This window comes from Vidua macroura, chromosome 1 (genome assembly GCF_024509145.1).
Source record: "Vidua macroura isolate BioBank_ID:100142 chromosome 1, ASM2450914v1, whole genome shotgun sequence".
NCBI lineage: Eukaryota > Metazoa > Chordata > Aves > Passeriformes > Viduidae > Vidua > Vidua macroura.
The window spans coordinates 44,733,862-44,753,423 of record NC_071571.1 but is presented as its reverse complement, the minus strand read 5'-3'; positions in this window follow the sequence as shown (position 1 = coordinate 44,753,423).

Sequence of the window (19,562 nt, the reverse complement as noted above, 5' to 3'; positions counted from 1 at the left end):
CTCTTGGGACAGCTTTTGTTTGCTCATGTCTTTTTCCCCTTGGGGCAACTCTGGGAATGGTAGTTCTTCCCACAGGCCAAGCTCTTGGCCATTAACAGCTCCCCATCGGGAAAGCTCTTGATCCACCTCGTGTTGCCACTCTGGGTCCATGCTGACAAAGGGCCCCTCCTCCTCCTCAGTCTCCAACAGGGGTAGGACTGAGCCGCCCCCTGCCGCCAGCCACTGCCCGCTGAGGGCCTGGTTTTCAGCCAGCTGGGCAAGGGGCTGGGTGCCTGGGAGTTGGGCTTCACCTTATCCTCCTGCGTCTGGGACGTCGTCTAGCGCAGAGAGATCCCAGGAGCTGCTTTGTTCTGACACAGCGGCTCTCACGGGACTGGGCACGCCACGGCTCTGCGCCCCTTATACAGCCCTCTGGCAGGGCGTGGCTCTGCCATGTCACAAGGGCCTCTGGGCACCACTATGGCCTGCGTCACCGAGGGCCCTGATCCAAGGCGCCTGTGTCACCAAGGGCCACACCCGGAACCCCTTCAGCAGCCAAAGCCACTGGAAGTGTCATGGAGCAGCCCCTGGATTTTGGGCTTCCAGCCCCTTGTTATGATCCGGTTATTAAAATGATCAGAAATGTCTCTGCCCAAATTAAGGTGCAAGCGGCATCAGATGCCCGAGCCAATAGTACAGGTTTTAATGAAGAGTAAATGAGAGAGAAAGACAGAGAGAGAGAGAGAGAAAGAGAAAAAGAGTGACAGAGACAGATGAAGTAGAAAACCTCAGTGCTCTGTGGATCCCAGTGGCGTCCCGTTGATGCTGTCCATGAGGCCTTCTCGGTGGCTAGGGTCCCCCGAAAACCTAGAGTTGAGTGGATTGATATACGTTTGGGCCAGGTGGGAACACCCAGGTACCTCCCATGGCAGGGGCCAAGTTGGACAGAGTTTCTTGCAGCAGACTCTGGATCTGTTGCAGCACTTTGCATTATGTGCAAAGAAATGTGAGGTCGAGAGATGGAAAGAAATAGGAAAGCGGTCTCAGAGAGAGATCAAGAGAGCAGAAGGTAATCAAGTAAAGAACTGGATGATCCTTAAGGCCCCTGCCAAGCGAAACCATTCCATGATTCTAGATGATGAGTGGATGTGTATTTTAACTCGATATGACCATAATTATTATTATCATTATCATTGTTTTATTTATTCACTACCTCTACTATTTCAACTTCTTTGTCTTCTTCTTCTTCTTCCTAGACTTATTAAGACTATTACTTACTACAACTATTACAATTTTTTCTAATTCTTCTAATTCTTCTAATTCTAATGCCTCTAATTCTTCTTCTAATTCTTCTTCTTCTACTACTGCTACTTATTTCCTACTGTTACTTTTATTTCTTCTTCTTTACTATTACTACTTCTTAATCTTCTTCTAATTATTATTCTTATCCTAGTCTTTTTTGTTTTTCTTTGGTGGTTTTTTTTTGAGTTTTTGGGGTTTTTTATAGTTTTTTTTGGTGGTTTTTTTTTTTTTTTTTTTTTTGGTTTTTTTTTTTTTTTTTTGTTTCTTCCTACTACTCTATCTTAAAGGCAATATTCATTTGTTTTTGAAGAGTTGGGTGCGCCAGAGTCGTGCAGTGTGCTGTGGGGTCCAGGCAGCAATACCTCCTGTCCGTTGCCATTCTTCATGGCTAAAATGCCAGAGGATCAGCACGCAGTCCTTTCCGAGTTAGAGGAAATAGCCTTAGATTCCAGCAGGGGAGGTTCCGATAAAAGATCAGAAACCCTTTTTCCCTGCCTGAGTGATCAGGCATTGGAAGACGTTGACCTGGGATGTGTCGGAGTCACTACGTCTGGGAGCGTTCCGGAGTTGTCTGGATGGGGCACTTGGGGACATGCTTTAGGGCTGATGCTGGTGGAGCCAGGCTGCCAGTGGGAGCGGATGACTTCCAAGGTGTCTTCCTAGCAGGATGATTGTCTGTGATTCACCACTGAGCCACCTGGCCCCAAGTGCCGCCCATGGCTGCTGGTTTGGGGCCAGCCCCGTGGGCAAAACTTGGTCTTGGGGAGATGCGCTTGGGATGCTCCGAAGCAGCCGGGCATTGCTGAGGCTGCAGGGACACGTTGAGGGAAAGGCAGCCCGTGTGGCTCCCTCAGGACTCTGGGAAGGCTGCGGGCCTGCCACCATCTGCGGGGCCAGTCCCGGTGCCAGCAGCGGGCACTAATCCTCGGGCTGCGGTGCCAGGCAGGGGCAGCGGAAGAGGCTGCGCAGCGCCCGCAGTGCCCGCCTGAAGTGGCAGGGACGTTTCATGCGGGGGCCCAGCTGCCGGATGAGGGCCAGGGCTTGCACACGGCGAGAGGAGGCTTGAGGGCACCGCTCAAATTCCTGGGGCTCAGCCCAAGCCTCCTGAGGGAAGGGCACTGGGAGCCTGTCTCCTGCAAAAGCAGGCGGTATTGGCTGTCTGGGTTCTTCACACAGCTCGAGGACGCTCAGGTCATCCCATTCATCCTCCTCCTGTAGCAGGGGCTTGACCCCGAAGCTGCGGGTGGCCACACTTTCCCAGTTGTCCTGCTCGAGCTCTTTGTCACTGTCATCTTCCCAGCTTGACTGCACGGAGGGTCGGTTCCCATTCCCTTTGGGCACCTCCTGGCCGATGGAGTCTTCGTCTTGGGAAAGCTCTTGGCAAATGAACTCTTCCCAGTCTGACACTTCTTGGTAACTATCGACTTCTTGGTGGGACAGCTCTTGCTTGCTGTATTCTTCCCAGTCCGAGAGTGCTAGGGAGCTAACGACATCTACGGGGGAAAGCCCTGGCTCCAAGCATTCTTCCCAATCAGAAAATGGTTTGTAGCTCCTGGCTTCTCCGAGGGACAGCTCTTGCTTGTTGTATTCATCCCAATCAAAGAGCTCATGATTGCTGCTGGCTTCTACTTGGGACAGCTCTTCCTCACTGAAAACTTCCCCTTGGGACATGTCCTTGTAGCTAGAAGCATCTCCTTGGAGCAGCTCTGTGATTTCCTCATCATTGCACACGGAAAGCTTCAGCTCCCCAGCCAATATTCCCTCCTTAGCCTCTTGCTCTGCCTGGGCCGACGCACTCTCTGCCTCCTCCAGCAGTTCACTGAGAGCCTGGGCTGGAAGAGGGCTGGGGACTGGGCTGTTGGGGGAGCCAGGACTGTGTGGGGGAGAGATGGGGACCAATTCCCTTTCTCCTGGAGCTGCTGCTTCAACTTCTGCAGCCACGCTTTGCTCCAGTTCCCTCTGTTCCTCTGGCTGCCAGCCAGATTCTTGCATCTCAAGAAAGGCCTGGCGCACGCTCCCACAGCTCTCCTGCTGGGCTACCTCGAACTGAGCCTGGCTGCAGCCTGGGCTGGAAGCAGGGGAAGAGATCAGGACCAATTCCCTTTCTCCTGGAGCTTCTGGTTCTTCTTCTGCAGCCATGCTTTGCTCCAGCTCCCCCTGTTCCTCTGGCTGCTGGCCATCTTCCTCCATGTCAAGGAAGGCCAGGCTCACAGTCTCACAGCTCTCCTGCTGGGCTAAGTCTACCTGAGCCTGGCTGCAGCCTGGGCTGGAAGCAGGGGCAGAGATCGGGACCAATTCCCTTTCTCCTGGAGCTGCTGCTTCAAGTTGTGCAGCCATGCTTTGCTCCAGCTCCCTCTCTTCCTCTGGCTGCTGGCCAGATTCCTGCACCTCGAGGAAAGCCTGGCTCATGCTCTCCCAGCTCTCCTGCTGGGCTGAGTCTAACTGAGCCTGGCTGCAGCCTGGGCTGGAAGCAGGGGCAGAGATCGGGACCAATTCCCTTTCTCCTGGAGCTTCTGGTTCTTCTTCTGTAGCCATGCTTCGCTCCAGCTCCCCCTGTTCTTCTGGCTGCTGGCCAGATTCCTGCATCTCAAGGAAGGCCAGGCTCAGACTCTCCCAGCTCTCCTGCTGGACTGAGGCCAACTGAGCCTGGCTGCAGCCTGAGCTGGAAGGACGGGAAGAGATCGGGACCAATTCCCTTTCTCCTGGAGCTTCTGGTTCTTCTTCTGCAGGCATGCTTTGCTCCAGCTCCCTCTCTTCCTCTGGCTGCTGGCCAGATTCCTGCACCTCGAGGAAAGCCTGGCTCATGCTCTCCCAGCTCTCCTGCTGGGCTGAGTCTAACTGAGCCTGGCTGCAGCCTGGGCTGGAAGCAGGGGCAGAGATCGGGACCAATTCCCTTTCTCCTGGAGCTTCTGGTTCTTCTTCTGTAGCCATGCTTTGCTCCAGCTCCCTCTCTTCCTCTGGCTGCTGGCCAGATTCCTGCATCTCAAGGAAGGCCAGGCTCAGACTCTCCCAGCTCTCCTGCTGGACTGAGGCCAACTGAGCCTGGCTGCAGCCTGAGCTGGAAGGACGGGAAGAGATCGGGACCAATTCCCTTTCTCCTGGAGCTTCTGGTTCTTCTTCTGCAGGCATGCTTTGCTCCAGCTCCCTCTCTTCCTCTGGCTGCTGGCCAGATTCCTGCACCTCGAGGAAAGCCTGGCTCATGCTCTCCCAGCTCTCCTGCTGGGCTGAGTCTAACTGAGCCTGGCTGCAGCCTGGGCTGGAAGCAGGGGCAGAGATCGGGACCAATTCCCTTTCTCCTGGAGCTTCTGGTTCTTCTTCTGTAGCCATGCTTTGCTCCAGCTCCCTCTCTTCCTCTGGCTGCTGGCCAGATTCCTGCACCTCGAGGAAAGCCTGGCTCATGCTCTCCCAGCTCTCCTGCTGGGCTGAGTCTAACTGAGCCTGGCTGCAGCCTGGGCTGGAAGCAGGGGCAGAGATCGGGACCAATTCCCTTTCTCCTGGAGCTTCTGGTTCTTCTTCTGTAGCCATGCTTCGCTCCAGCTCCCCCTGTTCTTCTGGCAGCTGGCCAGATTCCTGCATCTCAAGGAAGGCCAGGCTCAGACTCTCCCAGCTCTCCTGCTGGACTGAGGCCAACTGAGCCTGGCTGCAGCCTGAGCTGGAAGGACGGGAAGAGATCGGGACCAATTCCCTTTCTCCTGGAGCTTCTGGTTCTTCTTCTGCAGGCATGCTTTGCTCCAGCTCCCCCTGTTCCTCTGGCTGCTGGCCATCTTCCTCCATGTCAAGGAAGGCCAGGCTCACAGTCTCCCAGCTCTTCTGCTGGGCTAAGTCTACCTGAGTCTGGCTGCAGCCTGGGCTAGAAGTAGGGGCAGAGATCGGGACCAATTCCCTTTCTCCTGGAGCTTCTGATTCTTCTTCCGTAGCCATGCTTTGCTCCAGCTCCCTCACTTCCTCTGTCTGCTGGCCAGACTCCTGCACCTCGAGGAAAGCCTTGTCCGTGGTCTCAGAGTTTCTGTGCTGGGCCAAGTCCAGCAGAGCCTGGCTGCCGTCTGGGGGGCTCTGTGTAGCAAAGACTGACCTGTCTGTCTCTGCTGTTGGAATCTCCTGGCTGAGCACAAGAGAACCTGGTTCCTTTTCCACCTCGGGAACCAGCAGCCTGGTGAGCTCCTCCTCCTCAGCAGTACCAGGCAGGGCAGCAGCAGCTGCCGGCTCCGTGTCCGAGGGGCTCCTCGGAGCCGGAGAGGCGCTGGGCAGCTGACGGGCTGCCTCTCCCAGTACCGGGGTGCCCACACTGCTGGGAGAGCTTGGCTCCACCTGAGCACCAGTCTGGGCATCCTCGTCCTTCTCTGGGCGGAAGGTTTTATCCCAGATCTTGTCACTGATGCCTTCTGCCCACTGGGACAGGCCCTGGCTGCTGCCACAGTCTTCCTCTTGGGACAGCTTTTGTTTGCTCATGTCTTTTTCCCCTTGGGGCAACTCTGGGAATGGTAGTTCTTCCCACAGGCCAAGCTCTTGGCCATTAACAGCTCCCCATCGGGAAAGCTCTTGATCCACCTCGTGTTGCCACTCTGGGTCCATGCTGACAAAGGGCCCCTCCTCCTCCTCAGTCTCCAACAGGGGTAGGACTGAGCCGCCCCCTGCCGCCAGCCACTGCCCGCTGAGGGCCTGGTTTTCAGCCAGCTGGGCAAGGGGCTGGGTGCCTGGGAGTTGGGCTTCACCTTATCCTCCTGCGTCTGGGACGTCGTCTAGCGCAGAGAGATCCCAGGAGCTGCTTTGTTCTGACACAGCGGCTCTCACGGGACTGGGCACGCCACGGCTCTGCGCCCCTTATACAGCCCTCTGGCAGGGCGTGGCTCTGCCATGTCACAAGGGCCTCTGGGCACCACTATGGCCTGCGTCACCGAGGGCCCTGATCCAAGGCGCCTGTGTCACCAAGGGCCACACCCGGAACCCCTTCAGCAGCCAAAGCCACTGGAAGTGTCATGGAGCAGCCCCTGGATTTTGGGCTTCCAGCCCCTTGTTATGATCCGGTTATTAAAATGATCAGAAATGTCTCTGCCCAAATTAAGGTGCAAGCGGCATCAGATGCCCGAGCCAATAGTACAGGTTTTAATGAAGAGTAAATGAGAGAGAAAGACAGAGAGAGAGAGAGAGAAAGAGAAAAAGAGTGACAGAGACAGATGAAGTAGAAAACCTCAGTGCTCTGTGGATCCCAGTGGCGTCCCGTTGATGCTGTCCATGAGGCCTTCTCGGTGGCTAGGGTCCCCCGAAAACCTAGAGTTGAGTGGATTGATATACGTTTGGGCCAGGTGGGAACACCCAGGTACCTCCCATGGCAGGGGCCAAGTTGGACAGAGTTTCTTGCAGCAGACTCTGGATCTGTTGCAGCACTTTGCATTATGTGCAAAGAAATGTGAGGTCGAGAGATGGAAAGAAATAGGAAAGCGGTCTCAGAGAGAGATCAAGAGAGCAGAAGGTAATCAAGTAAAGAACTGGATGATCCTTAAGGCCCCTGCCAAGCGAAACCATTCCATGATTCTAGATGATGAGTGGATGTGTATTTTAACTCGATATGACCATAATTATTATTATCATTATCATTGTTTTATTTATTCACTACCTCTACTATTTCAACTTCTTTGTCTTCTTCTTCTTCTTCCTAGACTTATTAAGACTATTACTTACTACAACTATTACAATTTTTTCTAATTCTTCTAATTCTTCTAATTCTAATGCCTCTAATTCTTCTTCTAATTCTTCTTCTTCTACTACTGCTACTTATTTCCTACTGTTACTTTTATTTCTTCTTCTTTACTATTACTACTTCTTAATCTTCTTCTAATTATTATTCTTATCCTAGTCTTTTTTGTTTTTCTTTGGTGGTTTTTTTTTGAGTTTTTGGGGTTTTTTATAGTTTTTTTTGGTGGTTTTTTTTTTTTTTTTTTTTTTTGGGTTTTTTTTTTCTTTTTTTGTTTCTTCCTACTACTCTATCTTAAAGGCAATATTCATTTGTTTTTGAAGAGTTGGGTGCGCCAGAGTCGTGCAGTGTGCTGTGGGGTCCAGGCAGCAATACCTCCTGTCCGTTGCCATTCTTCATGGCTAAAATGCCAGAGGATCAGCACGCAGTCCTTTCCGAGTTAGAGGAAATAGCCTTAGATTCCAGCAGGGGAGGTTCCGATAAAAGATCAGAAACCCTTTTTCCCTGCCTGAGTGATCAGGCATTGGAAGACGTTGACCTGGGATGTGTCGGAGTCACTACGTCTGGGAGCGTTCCGGAGTTGTCTGGATGGGGCACTTGGGGACATGCTTTAGGGCTGATGCTGGTGGAGCCAGGCTGCCAGTGGGAGCGGATGACTTCCAAGGTGTCTTCCTAGCAGGATGATTGTCTGTGATTCACCACTGAGCCACCTGGCCCCAAGTGCCGCCCATGGCTGCTGGTTTGGGGCCAGCCCCGTGGGCAAAACTTGGTCTTGGGGAGATGCGCTTGGGATGCTCCGAAGCAGCCGGGCATTGCTGAGGCTGCAGGGACACGTTGAGGGAAAGGCAGCCCGTGTGGCTCCCTCAGGACTCTGGGAAGGCTGCGGGCCTGCCACCATCTGCGGGGCCAGTCCCGGTGCCAGCAGCGGGCACTAATCCTCGGGCTGCGGTGCCAGGCAGGGGCAGCGGAAGAGGCTGCGCAGCGCCCGCAGTGCCCGCCTGAAGTGGCAGGGACGTTTCATGCGGGGGCCCAGCTGCCGGATGAGGGCCAGGGCTTGCACACGGCGAGAGGAGGCTTGAGGGCACCGCTCAAATTCCTGGGGCTCAGCCCAAGCCTCCTGAGGGAAGGGCACTGGGAGCCTGTCTCCTGCAAAAGCAGGCGGTATTGGCTGTCTGGGTTCTTCACACAGCTCGAGGACGCTCAGGTCATCCCATTCATCCTCCTCCTGTAGCAGGGGCTTGACCCCGAAGCTGCGGGTGGCCACACTTTCCCAGTTGTCCTGCTCGAGCTCTTTGTCACTGTCATCTTCCCAGCTTGACTGCACGGAGGGTCGGTTCCCATTCCCTTTGGGCACCTCCTGGCCGATGGAGTCTTCGTCTTGGGAAAGCTCTTGGCAAATGAACTCTTCCCAGTCTGACACTTCTTGGTAACTATCGACTTCTTGGTGGGACAGCTCTTGCTTGCTGTATTCTTCCCAGTCCGAGAGTGCTAGGGAGCTAACGACATCTACGGGGGAAAGCCCTGGCTCCAAGCATTCTTCCCAATCAGAAAATGGTTTGTAGCTCCTGGCTTCTCCGAGGGACAGCTCTTGCTTGTTGTATTCATCCCAATCAAAGAGCTCATGATTGCTGCTGGCTTCTACTTGGGACAGCTCTTCCTCACTGAAAACTTCCCCTTGGGACATGTCCTTGTAGCTAGAAGCATCTCCTTGGAGCAGCTCTGTGATTTCCTCATCATTGCACACGGAAAGCTTCAGCTCCCCAGCCAATATTCCCTCCTTAGCCTCTTGCTCTGCCTGGGCCGACGCACTCTCTGCCTCCTCCAGCAGTTCACTGAGAGCCTGGGCTGGAAGAGGGCTGGGGACTGGGCTGTTGGGGGAGCCAGGACTGTGTGGGGGAGAGATGGGGACCAATTCCCTTTCTCCTGGAGCTGCTGCTTCAACTTCTGCAGCCACGCTTTGCTCCAGTTCCCTCTGTTCCTCTGGCTGCCAGCCAGATTCTTGCATCTCAAGAAAGGCCTGGCGCACGCTCCCACAGCTCTCCTGCTGGGCTACCTCGAACTGAGCCTGGCTGCAGCCTGGGCTGGAAGCAGGGGAAGAGATCGGGACCAATTCCCTTTCTCCTGGAGCTTCTGGTTCTTCTTCTGCAGCCATGCTTTGCTCCAGCTCCCCCTGTTCCTCTGGCTGCTGGCCATCTTCCTCCATGTCAAGGAAGGCCAGGCTCACAGTCTCACAGCTCTCCTGCTGGGCTAAGTCTACCTGAGGCTGGCTGCAGCCTGGGCTGGAAGCAGGGGCAGAGATCGGGACCAATTCCCTTTCTCCTGGAGCTGCTGCTTCAAGTTGTGCAGCCATGCTTTGCTCCAGCTCCCTCTCTTCCTCTGGCTGCTGGCCAGATTCCTGCACCTCGAGGAAAGCCTGGCTCATGCTCTCCCAGCTCTCCTGCTGGGCTGAGTCTAACTGAGCCTGGCTGCAGCCTGGGCTGGAAGCAGGGGCAGAGATCGGGACCAATTCCCTTTCTCCTGGAGCTTCTGGTTCTTCTTCTGTAGCCATGCTTTGCTCCAGCTCCCCCTGTTCTTCTGGCTGCTGGCCAGATTCCTGCATCTCAAGGAAGGCCAGGCTCAGACTCTCCCAGCTCTCCTGCTGGACTGAGGCCAACTGAGCCTGGCTGCAGCCTGAGCTGGAAGGACGGGAAGAGATCGGGACCAATTCCCTTTCTCCTGGAGCTTCTGGTTCTTCTTCTGCAGGCATGCTTTGCTCCAGCTCCCTCTCTTCCTCTGGCTGCTGGCCAGATTCCTGCACCTCGAGGAAAGCCTGGCTCATGCTCTCCCAGCTCTCCTGCTGGGCTGAGTCTAACTGAGCCTGGCTGCAGCCTGGGCTGGAAGCAGGGGCAGAGATCGGGACCAATTCCCTTTCTCCTGGAGCTTCTGGTTCTTCTTCTGTAGCCATGCTTTGCTCCAGCTCCCCCTGTTCTTCTGGCTGCTGGCCAGATTCCTGCATCTCAAGGAAGGCCAGGCTCAGACTCTCCCAGCTCTCCTGCTGGACTGAGGCCAACTGAGCCTGGCTGCAGCCTGAGCTGGAAGGACGGGAAGAGATCGGGACCAATTCCCTTTCTCCTGGAGCTTCTGGTTCTTCTTCTGCAGGCATGCTTTGCTCCAGCTCCCTCTCTTCCTCTGGCTGCTGGCCAGATTCCTGCACCTCGAGGAAAGCCTGGCTCATGCTCTCCCAGCTCTCCTGCTGGGCTGAGTCTAACTGAGCCTGGCTGCAGCCTGGGCTGGAAGCAGGGGCAGAGATCGGGACCAATTCCCTTTCTCCTGGAGCTTCTGGTTCTTCTTCTGTAGCCATGCTTTGCTCCAGCTCCCTCTCTTCCTCTGGCTGCTGGCCAGATTCCTGCACCTCGAGGAAAGCCTGGCTCATGCTCTCCCAGCTCTCCTGCTGGGCTGAGTCTAACTGAGCCTGGCTGCAGCCTGGGCTGGAAGCAGGGGCAGAGATCGGGACCAATTCCCTTTCTCCTGGAGCTTCTGGTTCTTCTTCTGTAGCCATGCTTCGCTCCAGCTCCCCCTGTTCTTCTGGCAGCTGGCCAGATTCTTGCATCTCAAGGAAGGCCAGGCTCAGACTCTCCCAGCTCTCCTGCTGGACTGAGGCCAACTGAGCCTGGCTGCAGCCTGAGCTGGAAGGACGGGAAGAGATCGGGACCAATTCCCTTTCTCCTGGAGCTTCTGGTTCTTCTTCTGCAGGCATGCTTTGCTCCAGCTCCCCCTGTTCCTCTGGCTGCTGGCCATCTTCCTCCATGTCAAGGAAGGCCAGGCTCACAGTCTCCCAGCTCTTCTGCTGGGCTAAGTCTACCTGAGTCTGGCTGCAGCCTGGGCTAGAAGTAGGGGCAGAGATCGAGACCAATTCCCTTTCTCCTGGAGCTTCTGATTCTTCTTCCGTAGCCATGCTTTGCTCCAGCTCCCTCACTTCCTCTGTCTGCTGGCCAGACTCCTGCACCTCGAGGAAAGCCTCGTCCGTGGTCTCAGAGTTTCTGTGCTGGGCCAAGTCCAGCAGAGCCTGGCTGCCGTCTGGGGGGCTCTGTGTAGCAAAGACTGACCTGTCTGTCTCTGCTGTTGGAATCTCCTGGCTGAGCACAAGAGAACCTGGTTCCTTTTCCACCTCGGGAACCAGCAGCCTGGTGAGCTCCTCCTCCTCAGCAGTACCAGGCAGGGCAGCAGCAGCTGCCGGCTCCGTGTCCGAGGGGCTCCTCGGAGCCGGAGAGGCGCTGGGCAGCTGACGGGCTGCCTCTCCCAGTACCGGGGTGCCCACACTGCTGGGAGAGCTTGGCTCCACCTGAGCACCAGTCTGGGCATCCTCGTCCTTCTCTGGGCGGAAGGTTTTATCCCAGATCTTGTCACTGATGCCTTCTGCCCACTGGGACAGGCCCTGGCTGCTGCCACAGTCTTCCTCTTGGGACAGCTTTTGTTTGCTCATGTCTTTTTCCCCTTGGGGCAACTCTGGGAATGGTAGTTCTTCCCACAGGCCAAGCTCTTGGCCATTAACAGCTCCCCATCGGGAAAGCTCTTGATCCACCTCGTGTTGCCACTCTGGGTCCATGCTGACAAAGGGCCCCTCCTCCTCCTCAGTCTCCAACAGGGGTAGGACTGAGCCGCCCCCTGCCGCCAGCCACTGCCCGCTGAGGGCCTGGTTTTCAGCCAGCTGGGCAAGGGGCTGGGTGCCTGGGAGTTGGGCTTCACCTTATCCTCCTGCGTCTGGGACGTCGTCTAGCGCAGAGAGATCCCAGGAGCTGCTTTGTTCTGACACAGCGGCTCTCACGGGACTGGGCACCCCACGGCTCTGCGCCCCTTATACAGCCCTCTGGCAGGGCGTGGCTCTGCCATGTCACAAGGGCCTCTGGGCACCACTATGGCCTGCGTCACCGAGGGCCCTGATCCAAGGCGCCTGTGTCACCAAGGGCCACACCCGGAACCCCTTCAGCAGCCAAAGCCACTGGAAGTGTCATGGAGCAGCCCCTGGATTTTGGGCTTCCAGCCCCTTGTTATGATCCGGTTATTAAAATGATCAGAAATGTCTCTGCCCAAATTAAGGTGCAAGCGGCATCAGATGCCCGAGCCAATAGTACAGGTTTTAATGAAGAGTAAATGAGAGAGAAAGACAGAGAGAGAGAGAGAGAAAGAGAAAAAGAGTGACAGAGACAGATGAAGTAGAAAACCTCAGTGCTCTGTGGATCCCAGTGGCGTCCCGTTGATGCTGTCCATGAGGCCTTCTCGGTGGCTAGGGTCCCCCGAAAACCTAGAGTTGAGTGGATTGATATACGTTTGGGCCAGGTGGGAACACCCAGGTACCTCCCATGGCAGGGGCCAAGTTTGACAGAGTTTCTTGCAGCAGACTCTGGATCTGTTGCAGCACTTTGCATTATGTGCAAAGAAATGTGAGGTCGAGAGATGGAAAGAAATAGGAAAGCGGTCTCAGAGAGAGATCAAGAGAGCAGAAGGTAATCAAGTAAAGAACTGGATGATCCTTAAGGCCCCTGCCAAGCGAAACCATTCCATGATTCTAGATGATGAGTGGATGTGTATTTTAACTCGATATGACCATAATTATTATTATCATTATCATTGTTTTATTTATTCACTACCTCTACTATTTCAACTTCTTTGTCTTCTTCTTCTTCTTCCTAGACTTATTAAGACTATTACTTACTACAACTATTACAATTTTTTCTAATTCTTCTAATTCTTCTAATTCTAATGCCTCTAATTCTTCTTCTAATTCTTCTTCTTCTACTACTGCTACTTATTTCCTACTGTTACTTTTATTTCTTCTTCTTTACTATTACTACTTCTTAATCTTCTTCTAATTATTATTCTTATCCTAGTCTTTTTTGTTTTTCTTTGGTGGTTTTTTTTTGAGTTTTTGGGGTTTTTTATAGTTTTTTTTGGTGGCTTTTTTTTTTTTTTTTTTTTTTTTTTTGGGTTTTTTTTTTTTTTTTTGTTTCTTCCTACTACTCTATCTTAAAGGCAATATTCATTTGTTTTTGAAGAGTTGGGTGCGCCAGAGTCGTGCAGTGTGCTGTGGGGTCCAGGCAGCAATACCTCCTGTCCGTTGCCATTCTTCATGGCTAAAATGCCAGAGGATCAGCACGCAGTCCTTTCCGAGTTAGAGGAAATAGCCTTAGATTCCAGCAGGGGAGGTTCCGATAAAAGATCAGAAACCCTTTTTCCCTGCCTGAGTGATCAGGCATTGGAAGACGTTGACCTGGGATGTGTCGGAGTCACTACGTCTGGGAGCGTTCCGGAGTTGTCTGGATGGGGCACTTGGGGACATGCTTTAGGGCTGATGCTGGTGGAGCCAGGCTGCCAGTGGGAGCGGATGACTTCCAAGGTGTCTTCCTAGCAGGATGATTGTCTGTGATTCACCACTGAGCCACCTGGCCCCAAGTGCCGCCCATGGCTGCTGGTTTGGGGCCAGCCCCGTGGGCAAAACTTGGTCTTGGGGAGATGCGCTTGGGATGCTCCGAAGCAGCCGGGCATTGCTGAGGCTGCAGGGACACGTTGAGGGAAAGGCAGCCCGTGTGGCTCCCTCAGGACTCTGGGAAGGCTGCGGGCCTGCCACCATCTGCGGGGCCAGTCCCGGTGCCAGCAGCGGGCACTAATCCTCGGGCTGCGGTGCCAGGCAGGGGCAGCGGAAGAGGCTGCGCAGCGCCCGCAGTGCCCGCCTGAAGTGGCAGGGACGTTTCATGCGGGGGCCCAGCTGCCGGATGAGGGCCAGGGCTTGCACACGGCGAGAGGAGGCTTGAGGGCACCGCTCAAATTCCTGGGGCTCAGCCCAAGCCTCCTGAGGGAAGGGCACTGGGAGCCTGTCTCCTGCAAAAGCAGGCGGTATTGGCTGTCTGGGGTTCTTCACACAGCTCGAGGACGCTCAGGTCATCCCATTCATCCTCCTCCTGTAGCAGGGGCTTGACCCCGAAGCTGCGGGTGGCCACACTTTCCCAGTTGTCCTGCTCGAGCTCTTTGTCACTGTCATCTTCCCAGCTTGACTGCACGGAGGGTCGGTTCCCATTCCCTTTGGGCACCTCCTGGCCGATGGAGTCTTCGTCTTGGGAAAGCTCTTGGCAAATGAACTCTTCCCAGTCTGACACTTCTTGGTAACTATCGACTTCTTGGTGGGACAGCTCTTGCTTGCTGTATTCTTCCCAGTCCGAGAGTGCTAGGGAGCTAACGACATCTACGGGGGAAAGCCCTGGCTCCAAGCATTCTTCCCAATCAGAAAATGGTTTGTAGCTCCTGGCTTCTCCGAGGGACAGCTCTTGCTTGTTGTATTCATCCCAATCAAAGAGCTCATGATTGCTGCTGGCTTCTACTTGGGACAGCTCTTCCTCACTGAAAACTTCCCCTTGGGACATGTCCTTGTAGCTAGAAGCATCTCCTTGGAGCAGCTCTGTGATTTCCTCATCATTGCACACGGAAAGCTTCAGCTCCCCAGCCAATATTCCCTCCTTAGCCTCTTGCTCTGCCTGGGCCGACGCACTCTCTGCCTCCTCCAGCAGTTCACTGAGAGCCTGGGCTGGAAGAGGGCTGGGGACTGGGCTGTTGGGGGAGCCAGGACTGTGTGGGGGAGAGATGGGGACCAATTCCCTTTCTCCTGGAGCTGCTGCTTCAACTTCTGCAGCCACGCTTTGCTCCAGTTCCCTCTGTTCCTCTGGCTGCCAGCCAGATTCTTGCATCTCAAGAAAGGCCTGGCGCACGCTCCCACAGCTCTCCTGCTGGGCTACCTCGAACTGAGCCTGGCTGCAGCCTGGGCTGGAAGCAGGGGAAGAGATCGGGACCAATTCCCTTTCTCCTGGAGCTTCTGGTTCTTCTTCTGCAGCCATGCTTTGCTCCAGCTCCCCTGTTCCTCTGGCTGCTGGCCATCTTCCTCCATGTCAAGGAAGGCCAGGCTCACAGTCTCACAGCTCTCCTGCTGGGCTAAGTCTACCTGAGCCTGGCTGCAGCCTGGGCTGGAAGCAAGGGCAGAGATCGGGACCAATTCCCTTTCTCCTGGAGCTGCTGCTTCAAGTTGTGCAGCCATGCTTTGCTCCAGCTCCCTCTCTTCCTCTGGCTGCTGGCCAGATTCCTGCACCTCGAGGAAAGCCTGGCTCATGCTCTCCCAGCTCTCCTGCTGGGCTGAGTCTAACTGAGCCTGGCTGCAGCCTGGGCTGGAAGCAGGGGCAGAGATCGGGACCAATTCCCTTTCTCCTGGAGCTTCTGGTTCTTCTTCTGTAGCCATGCTTTGCTCCAGCTCCCCCTGTTCTTCTGGCTGCTGGCCAGATTCCTGCATCTCAAGGAAGGCCAGGCTCAGACTCTCCCAGCTCTCCTGCTGGACTGAGGCCAACTGAGCCTGGCTGCAGCCTGAGCTGGAAGGACGGGAAGAGATCGGGACCAATTCCCTTTCTCCTGGAGCTTCTGGTTCTTCTTCTGCAGGCATGCTTTGCTCCAGCTCCCTCTCTTCCTCTGGCTGCTGGCCAGATTCCTGCACCTCGAGGAAAGCCTGGCTCATGCTCTCCCAGCTCTCCTGCTGGGCTGAGTCTAACTGAGCCTGGCTGCAGCCTGGGCTGGAAGCAGGGGCAGAGATCGGGACCAATTCCCTTTCTCCTGGAGCTTCTGGTTCTTCTTCTGTAGCCATGCTTTGCTCCAGCTCCCCCTGTTCTTCTGGCTGCTGGCCAGATTCCTGCATCTCAAGGAAGGCCAGGCTCAGACTCTCCCAGCTCTCCTGCTGGACTGAGGCCAACTGAGCCTGGCTGCAGCCTGAGCTGGAAGGACGGGAAGAGATCGGGACCAATTCCCTTTCTCCTGGAGCTTCTGGTTCTTCTTCTGCAGGCATGCTTTGCTCCAGCTCCCTCTCTTCCTCTGGCTGCTGGCCAGATTCCTGCACCTCGAGGAAAGCCTGGCTCATGCTCTCCCAGCTCTCCTGCTGGGCTGAGTCTAACTGAGCCTGGCTGCAGCCTGGGCTGGAAGCAGGGGCAGAGATCGGGACCAATTCCCTTTCTCCTGGAGCTTCTGGTTCTTCTTCTGTAGCCATGCTTTGCTCCAGCTCCCTCTCTTCCTCTGGCTGCTGGCCAGATTCCTGCACCTCGAGGAAAGCCTGGCTCATGCTCTCCCAGCTCTCCTGCTGGGCTGAGTCTAACTGAGCCTGGCTGCAGCCTGGGCTGGAAGCAGGGGCAGAGATCGGGACCAATTCCCTTTCTCCTGGAGCTTCTGGTTCTTCTTCTGTAGCCATGCTTCGCTCCAGCTCCCCCTGTTCTTCTGGCTGCTGGCCAGATTCCTGCATCTCAAGGAAGGCCAGGCTCAGACTCTCCCAGCTCTCCTGCTGGACTGAGGCCAACTGAGCCTGGCTGCAGCCTGAGCTGGAAGGACGGGAAGAGATCGGGACCAATTCCCTTTCTCCTGGAGCTTCTGGTTCTTCTTCTGCAGGCATGCTTTGCTCCAGCTCCCCCTGTTCCTCTGGCTGCTGGCCATCTTCCTCCATGTCAAGGAAGGCCAGGCTCACAGTCTCCCAGCTCTTCTGCTGGGCTAAGTCTACCTGAGTCTGGCTGCAGCCTGGGCTAGAAGTAGGGGCAGAGATCGGGACCAATTCCCTTTCTCCTGGAGCTTCTGATTCTTCTTCCGTAGCCATGCTTTGCTCCAGCTCCCTCACTTCCTCTGTCTGCTGGCCAGACTCCTGCACCTCGAGGAAAGCCTCGTCCGTGGTCTCAGAGTTTCTGTGCTGGGCCAAGTCCAGCAGAGCCTGGCTGCCGTCTGGGGGGCTCTGTGTAGCAAAGACTGACCTGTCTGTCTCTGCTGTTGGAATCTCCTGGCTGAGCACAAGAGAACCTGGTTCCTTTTCCACCTCGGGAACCAGCAGCCTGGTGAGCTCCTCCTCCTCAGCAGTACCAGGCAGGGCAGCAGCAGCTGCCGGCTCCGTGTCCGAGGGGCTCCTCGGAGCCGGAGAGGCGCTGGGCAGCTGACGGGCTGCCTCTCCCAGTACCGGGGTGCCCACACTGCTGGGAGAGCTTGGCTCCACCTGAGCACCAGTCTGGGCATCCTCGTCCTTCTCTGGGCGGAAGGTTTTATCCCAGATCTTGTCACTGATGCCTTCTGCCCACTGGGACAGGCCCTGGCTGCTGCCACAGTCTTCCTCTTGGGACAGCTTTTGTTTGCTCATGTCTTTTTCCCCTTGGGGCAACTCTGGGAATGGTAGTTCTTCCCACAGGCCAAGCTCTTGGCCATTAACAGCTCCCCATCGGGAAAGCTCTTGATCCACCTCGTGTTGCCACTCTGGGTCCATGCTGACAAAGGGCCCCTCCTCCTCCTCAGTCTCCAACAGGGGTAGGACTGAGCCGCCCCCTGCCGCCAGCCACTGCCCGCTGAGGGCCTGGTTTTCAGCCAGCTGGGCAAGGGGCTGGGTGCCTGGGAGTTGGGCTTCACCTTATCCTCCTGCGTCTGGGACGTCGTCTAGCGCAGAGAGATCCCAGGAGCTGCTTTGTTCTGACACAGCGGCTCTCACGGGACTGGGCACCCCACGGCTCTGCGCCCCTTATACAGCCCTCTGGCAGGGCGTGGCTCTGCCATGTCACAAGGGCCTCTGGGCACCACTATGGCCTGCGTCACCGAGGGCCCTGATCCAAGGCGCCTGTGTCACCAAGGGCCACACCCGGAACCCCTTCAGCAGCCAAAGCCACTGGAAGTGTCATGGAGCAGCCCCTGGATTTTGGGCTTCCAGCCCCTTGTTATGATCCGGTTATTAAAATGATCAGAAATGTCTCTGCCCAAATTAAGGTGCAAGCGGCATCAGATGCCCGAGCCAATAGTACAGGTTTTAATGAAGAGTAAATGAGAGAGAAAGACAGAGAGAGAGAGAGAGAAAGAGAAAAAGAGTGACAGAGACAGATGAAGTAGAAAACCTCAGTGCTCTGTGGATCCCAGTGGCGTCCCGTTGATGCTGTCCATGAGGCCTTCTCGGTGGCTAGGGTCCCCCGAAAACCTAGAGTTGAGTGGATTGATATACGTTTGGGCCAGGTGGGAACACCCAGGTACCTCCCATGGCAGGGGCCAAGTTTGACAGAGTTTCTTGCAGCAGACTCTGGATCTGTTGCAGCACTTTGCATTATGTGCAAAGAAATGTGAGGTCGAGAGATGGAAAGAAATAGGAAAGCGGTCTCAGAGAGAGATCAAGAGAGCAGAAGGTAATCAAGTAAAGAACTGGATGATCCTTAAGGCCCCTGCCAAGCAAAACCATTCCATGATTCTAGATGATGAGTGGATGTGTATTTTAACTCGATATGACCATAATTATTATTATCATTATCATTGTTTTATTTATTCACTACCTCTACTATTTCAACTTCTTTGTCTTCTTCTTCTTCTTCCTAGACTTATTAAGACTATTACTTACTACAACTATTACAATTTTTTCTAATTCTTCTAATTCTTCTAATTCTAATGCCTCTAATTCTTCTTCTAATTCTTCTTCTTCTACTACTGCTACTTATTTCCTACTGTTACTTTTATTTCTTCTTCTTTACTATTACTACTTCTTAATCTTCTTCTAATTATTATTCTTATCCTAGTCTTTTTTGTTTTTCTTTGGTGGTTTTTTTTTGAGTTTTTGGGGTTTTTTATAGTTTTTTTTGGTGTTTTTTTTTTTTTTTTTTTTTTGGGTTTTTTTTTTTTTTTTTTGTTTCTTCCTACTACTCTATCTTAAAGGCAATATTCATTTGTTTTTGAAGAGTTGGGTGCGCCAGAGTCGTGCAGTGTGCTGTGGGGTCCAGGCAGCAATACCTCCTGTCCGTTGCCATTCTTCATGGCTAAAATGCCAGAGGATCAGCACGCAGTCCTTTCCGAGTTAGAGGAAATAGCCTTAGATTCCAGCAGGGGAGGTTCCGATAAAAGATCAGAAACCCTTTTTCCCTGCCTGAGTGATCAGGCATTGGAAGACGTTGACCTGGGATGTGTCGGAGTCACTACGTCTGGGAGCGTTCCGGAGTTGTCTGGATGGGGCACTTGGGGACATGCTTTAGGGCTGATGCTGGTGGAGCCAGGCTGCCAGTGGGAGCGGATGACTTCCAAGGTGTCTTCCTAGCAGGATGATTGTCTGTGATTCACCACTGAGCCACCTGGCCCCAAGTGCCGCCCATGGCTGCTGGTTTGGGGCCAGCCCCGTGGGCAAAACTTGGTCTTGGGGAGATGCGCTTGGGATGCTCCGAAGCAGCCGGGCATTGCTGAGGCTGCAGGGACACGTTGAGGGAAAGGCAGCCCGTGTGGCTCCCTCAGGACTCTGGGAAGGCTGCGGGCCTGCCACCATCTGCGGGGCCAGTCCCGGTGCCAGCAGCGGGCACTAATCCTCGGGCTGCGGTGCCAGGCAGGGGCAGCGGAAGAGGCTGCGCAGCGCCCGCAGTGCCCGCCTGAAGTGGCAGGGACGTTTCATGCGGGGGCCCAGCTGCCGGATGAGGGCCAGGGCTTGCACACGGCGAGAGGAGGCTTGAGGGCACCGCTCAAATTCCTGGGGCTCAGCCCAAGCCTCCTGAGGGAAGGGCACTGGGAGCCTGTCTCCTGCAAAAGCAGGCGGTATTGGCTGTCTGGG